Raw genomic sequence first — 5,187 nt, forward strand, 5'->3', positions numbered from 1 at the left:
GAACATCGACATTTTGAACGCATATTGCGGTCCATGCAAAAGTTTAAATTTTTGTTTAAACTGCATGGACCACGTATGGTTGAGTGTCGTAAATATTAAGCAATTGAAATTGTTTTTATACATTTGTATAAAAACATTGGAGCTATGGAATTATATTTCATGCTCTTAATATATATTTTTTTTAAAGCACATTTGAATGTACCCAATGTATAATATTAAAAGTTGAAATATATATATAAGGGGTATATCATAGTCATTGGATAATTTATCTTAAAGACATATTGTTATACAGAAAAACTTATTATATTAAAAAACTTTTAATAAAATGGGATTATTCAATATAATGTGCTACAATAATTTAATATTTATTGCGATCTCAACTCATACGTGACTACCCCCTGAATTTAAGCATATTAATAAGGGGAGGAAAAGAAACTAACGAGGATTCCCTTAGTAGCGGCGAGCGAAACGGGATTAGCCCAGCACTAAGCCCAATTAGCAATTTTTGTTAATTGGGGATGCAGTGTATGGAGAGTTCATTAGCTTATTGCATATAGATAGTAGATTCAAGTCCATCTTGAATGGGGCCACTTTATCCCATAGAGGGTGCCAGGCCCGTAGCAATTACTATCTGCAATTTGCGAACGTTTTCTCCTAAGAGTCGTGTTGCTTGATAGTGCAGCACAAAGTGGGTGGTAAACTCCATCTAAGGCTAAATATAACCACGAGACCGATAGAGAACAAGTACCGTGAGGGAAAGTTGAAAAGAACTCTGAATAGAGAGTTAAAGAGTACGTGAAACCGTATAGGGGTTAAGCCCGTTGAATCTAATCTATCCGATGGATGAAATTCAATATTAAACTTAATCGTTTAGTATGCACTTTTCATCTAGTAGGACACTGCAATCCGTTAGATTAAATATATGCTTTTTTGCTATATTTGAGTCTATCTCTAGAATTCGTAATGGGTTGTTTATCATAAATATCATTATGTGTTATTTTGATAAATCCATAATAGAATTCTGATAGTATTCGACTGACGGATTTAAAACAATCATATAACATGCATATGTAATTATATATAATTTATATGTATTTGATTGGCAGTGCACTCAAAGATTTAGATACCTTCGGGGCCCGTCTTGAAACACGGACCAAGGAGTCTAGCATGTATGCAAGTTATTGGGATTTATTGTCAAACTTTTGTTAGACAATAGAGTATTTTGAAATAAAACCCAAGAGCGAAATTAACGTGACTGTTAATGGGATTATATTTATCCATTATATATTACATATATGGATAAATTTCCATCCCGGGGCGATTTATAATTAAAATTGCAAAATTTTATGAAATCGTACCTTGAGCATACATGGTAGGACCCGAAAGATGGTGAACTATGCCTGATCAGGTTGAAGTCAGGGGAAACCCTGATGGAGGACCGAAGCAGTTCTGACGTGCAAATCGATTGTCAGAATTGGGTATAGGGGCGAAAGACCAATCGAACCATCTAGTAGCTGGTTCCCTCCGAAGTTTCCCTCAGGATAGCTGGTGCACATTATATAAGAGTAATCTTATCCGGTAAAGCGAATGATTAGAGGCTATTGGGGACGAAACGACCTCAACCTATTCTCAAACTTTAAATGGGTAAGACCTCGACTTTCTTGATTGAAGTCATACTTTGAGGTTAAGATAAAAGTTGTACTTAGTGGGCCACTTTTGGTAAGCAGAACTGGCGCTGTGGGATGAACCAAACGCTATGTTACGGCGCCCAAATGTTAATACGACTCATGTCAGATACCATGAAAGGTGTTGGTTGTTTAAGACAGCAGGACGGTGGACATGGAAGTTGTAAACCGCTAAGGAGTGTGTAACAACTCACCTGCCGAAACAACTAGCCCTTAAAATGGATGGCGCTCAAGTCGTCTGCCTATACATAGCCGTTACAATAGATGTTATATATGAGCAATTGTATATAATATGAAATTGTAATGAGTAGGAGGGTACAATGGTGTGCTTTGAAGTGTTGGACGTAAGTCCACATGGAGCCGCCATTGGCACAGATCTTGGTGGTAGTAGCAAATAATCGAATGAGATCTTGGATGACTGAAGTGGAGAAGGGTTCCGTGTGAACAGTGGTTGATCACGGGTTAGTCGGTCCTAAGCTCTAGGCGAAAGCTGAACATATAAAAAAATATAAATTTTTGGTTTATATTTTTTGAGCGAAAGGGAATACGGTTCCAATTCCGTAACCTATTGAGTATACGTTTATTGTGGGTCCTATAGATATAGAGTAATATCTATATTCTATAGGTTTAAAGCTCATCCTGGCAACAGAAGCTACCATAGAGAAGCCGTCGAAGCATACCGAAAGAGTTATCTTTTCTGTTTCATAACTGTATTACCATGGAAGTCTTTCGAAGAGAGATATGGTAAATGAGTTAGAAGAGCATGGCGTTTATTGCTGTGTCGGGTATGTCATTCCTCGGACCTTGAAAATCTATGGTAGGGCCACGTAAACATTCTCAATAGACCGTACCAATATCCGCAGCAGGTCTCCAAGGTTAAGAGTCTCTAGTCGATAGAATAATGTAGGTAAGGGAAGTCGGCAAATTAGATCCGTAACTTCGGGATAAGGATTGGCTCTGAAGATTGAGATGTGTCGGGCTTGTTTGGGAAGTATGAGTAAATGTGTTGGCTGAAGTATCTGATTAGTTGTCTTAACGGACGGTGAAAAGATATGATTAGGCCAGCACGAAGTACGGAACACTCAAGCTATGCTATATACGCTAAAAAAAATGTTGGTAAAACAACATTTTTGTATATAGATTTACAACGACCATCAACAAACAATCAATTCAGAACTGGCACGGACCAGGGGAATCCGACTGTCTAATTAAAACAAAGCATTGTGATGGCTCTAACGGGTGTTGACACAATGTGATTTCTGCCCAGTGCTCTGAATGTCAATGTGAAGAAATTCAAGAAAGCGCGGGTAAACGGCGGGAGTTAACTATGATTGCCTTATGGTATCCTAAATGCCGAGGAATAACCACCCGCATTGTCAAATCGCCCAGACCAAACTACTCATCCGATTCTCTTCATTTTGGTATCATATGAAAGCTTATACTATGTAGATGTGCACAAGTTGTTTGAATTTTTCCGTTGAGGCCGCCATCTTGGATTTTTGCTCATTTGAAAATTTCTTGCGTTTTTTGCATGCTTTTCCTACATACCTCACTGTGACTAGACTAATTATGGGAATCTCTAAATTTTACTATCATTTGAAAGGTCATTAAATATACTCTGTCCTAACGTTTTACACATTTTCATTTTCCACCGCCATCTTGGATTTTATCGCCATTTTCTATTTTTTCATCATTTCTACATGCCCTCCATTGGACATCTATTTTGACCAAACCACTGAACCGATTTATTTGTTCAATACACCAATAGAAAGCCTATATAGTCTAGATGATCCATCACTTTTGACATTTTTGACTTTCGTCCGCCATCTTGGTTTTTCACATACATATATATTTTTTACATTTTTTTACACATTTTCTCCAATAACTTTTGAACCACTGGGCCGATTTTGCTCAAATTTGGACACAAGATCCATTGAGCATATGCGCAACTTTTGACATATGCACCATGAAGCATATGCATCATGCATATGCTGCATTGTCCAAAAATTAAGGGAAACGACTTTTATTCACCTTTTGCATCATTTGCATACCTCTAGAACGTGCTGCATGTGCATGCAGCATATGCTGCATGTGCATGCAGCATATGCTGCATTGCCCAAAAATTATGGGAAACGACTTTTATTCACCTTTTGCATCATTTGCATACTTCTAGAACGTGCTGCATGTGCATGCAGCATATGCTGCATGCCCCAAAATGTCACGAAAATTGCTTTTCTGCCTCAATCACGTCATTTTCACGCATATGCAGCATACATCAGTAAGTGTAAAACAATCAACACTGATCACACACCCAAACTGCGAGGCGCTTGGCGTAGGCGTAGGCGTAGGCGTAGGCGTAGGCGCAGGCGTAGGCGTAGGCGTAGGCGCAGCCGAAGCCGGAGCCGGAGCCGGAGCCGGAGCCGAAGCCGGAGCCGAAGCCGGAGCCAACGCCGAGCAAACATTACAATCTGTGATCGCAACGTAAGCACAGCAAAAAATACAAGCGTCCCAAAAACTCAAGCGTCCCTCAGACGCCAGCAAAACGAAAAGCATACACATCATCAAACAAAAACAACAAAAGCTACAAAAATACCTCACCATATATAAATTCATATAGCTTGATTCCTATATAATACATTTGCCAACTAATACCCATAAGTACTACCATGCCCCATTCATATAGCTTGATTTCTATATAATACATTTCCCAGTTAGTACTTATGGGTGCTACCATGCCCATTCATATAGCTTGATTTCTATATAATACATTTGCCAACTAATACCCATAAGTACTACCATGCTTGCAGAGGCAAAGGAAAATTCTCTGTATTTTAAAATATTATTGCTTTCGCTTGCAGAGGCAAAGGGAAATTCTCTGTATTTTAAAATATTATTGTTTTCGCTTGCAGAGATAAAGGAAAATTCTCTGTGTTTTAAAATATTATTTCTTTCGCTTGCAGAGGCAAAGGAAAATTCTCTGTGTTTTAAAATATTATTCCTTTAGCTTGCAGAGGCAAAGGGAAATTCTCTTTGTTTTAAAATATTATTGCTTTCGCTTGCAGAGGCAAAGGGAAATTCCGGGTCAACGGCAGGAGTAACTATGGCTCTCCCAAATGCATCGTCATCTAATTAGTGACGCGCATGAATGGATTAACGAGATTCCTACTGTCCCTATCTACTATCTAGCGAAACCACAGCCAAGGGAACGGGCTTGGAATCATTAGCGGGGAAAGAATACCCTGTTGAACTCTAATTAGGCACAATAAAGGGATTTTCAAGGACCATCAACAAACAATCAATTCAGAACTGACACGGAGCAGGGGAATCCGACTGTCTAATGAAAATAAAGCATTAGGATGAATCTAACGGATGTCGACACATTTTGGATTTCGACACACGGACTATTTTTTTACATTTTTCTCCATAACTTTTGAACCACTGGGCCGATTTTGCTCAAATTTGGACACAAGATGCATCAAGCATATGCACAACTTTTGACATA

The 5,187-nt window shown here is 38.7% G+C and overlaps 1 non-coding gene and 1 pseudogene across 1 annotated transcript in view; both read left to right on the forward strand.

The window, feature by feature from the left end:
* LOC129808649 (5.8S ribosomal RNA) overlaps window positions 1-89 on the forward strand; it is a 173-nt gene extending 84 nt beyond the window's left edge. The window contains exon 1 of the ribosomal RNA XR_008752444.1: window positions 1-89. This exon is cut by the window's left edge and continues 84 nt beyond it. This is a non-coding gene — a ribosomal RNA (5.8S ribosomal RNA).
* Window positions 90-394: 305 nt separating this feature from the next.
* Window positions 395-4,900, forward strand: LOC129808648 (large subunit ribosomal RNA; annotated as a pseudogene).
* The last annotated feature ends 287 nt before the right edge of the window (window positions 4,901-5,187 follow it).

This window comes from Phlebotomus papatasi, chromosome 4 (genome assembly GCF_024763615.1).
Source record: "Phlebotomus papatasi isolate M1 chromosome 4, Ppap_2.1, whole genome shotgun sequence".
Taxonomy (NCBI): Eukaryota; Metazoa; Arthropoda; class Insecta; order Diptera; family Psychodidae; genus Phlebotomus; species Phlebotomus papatasi.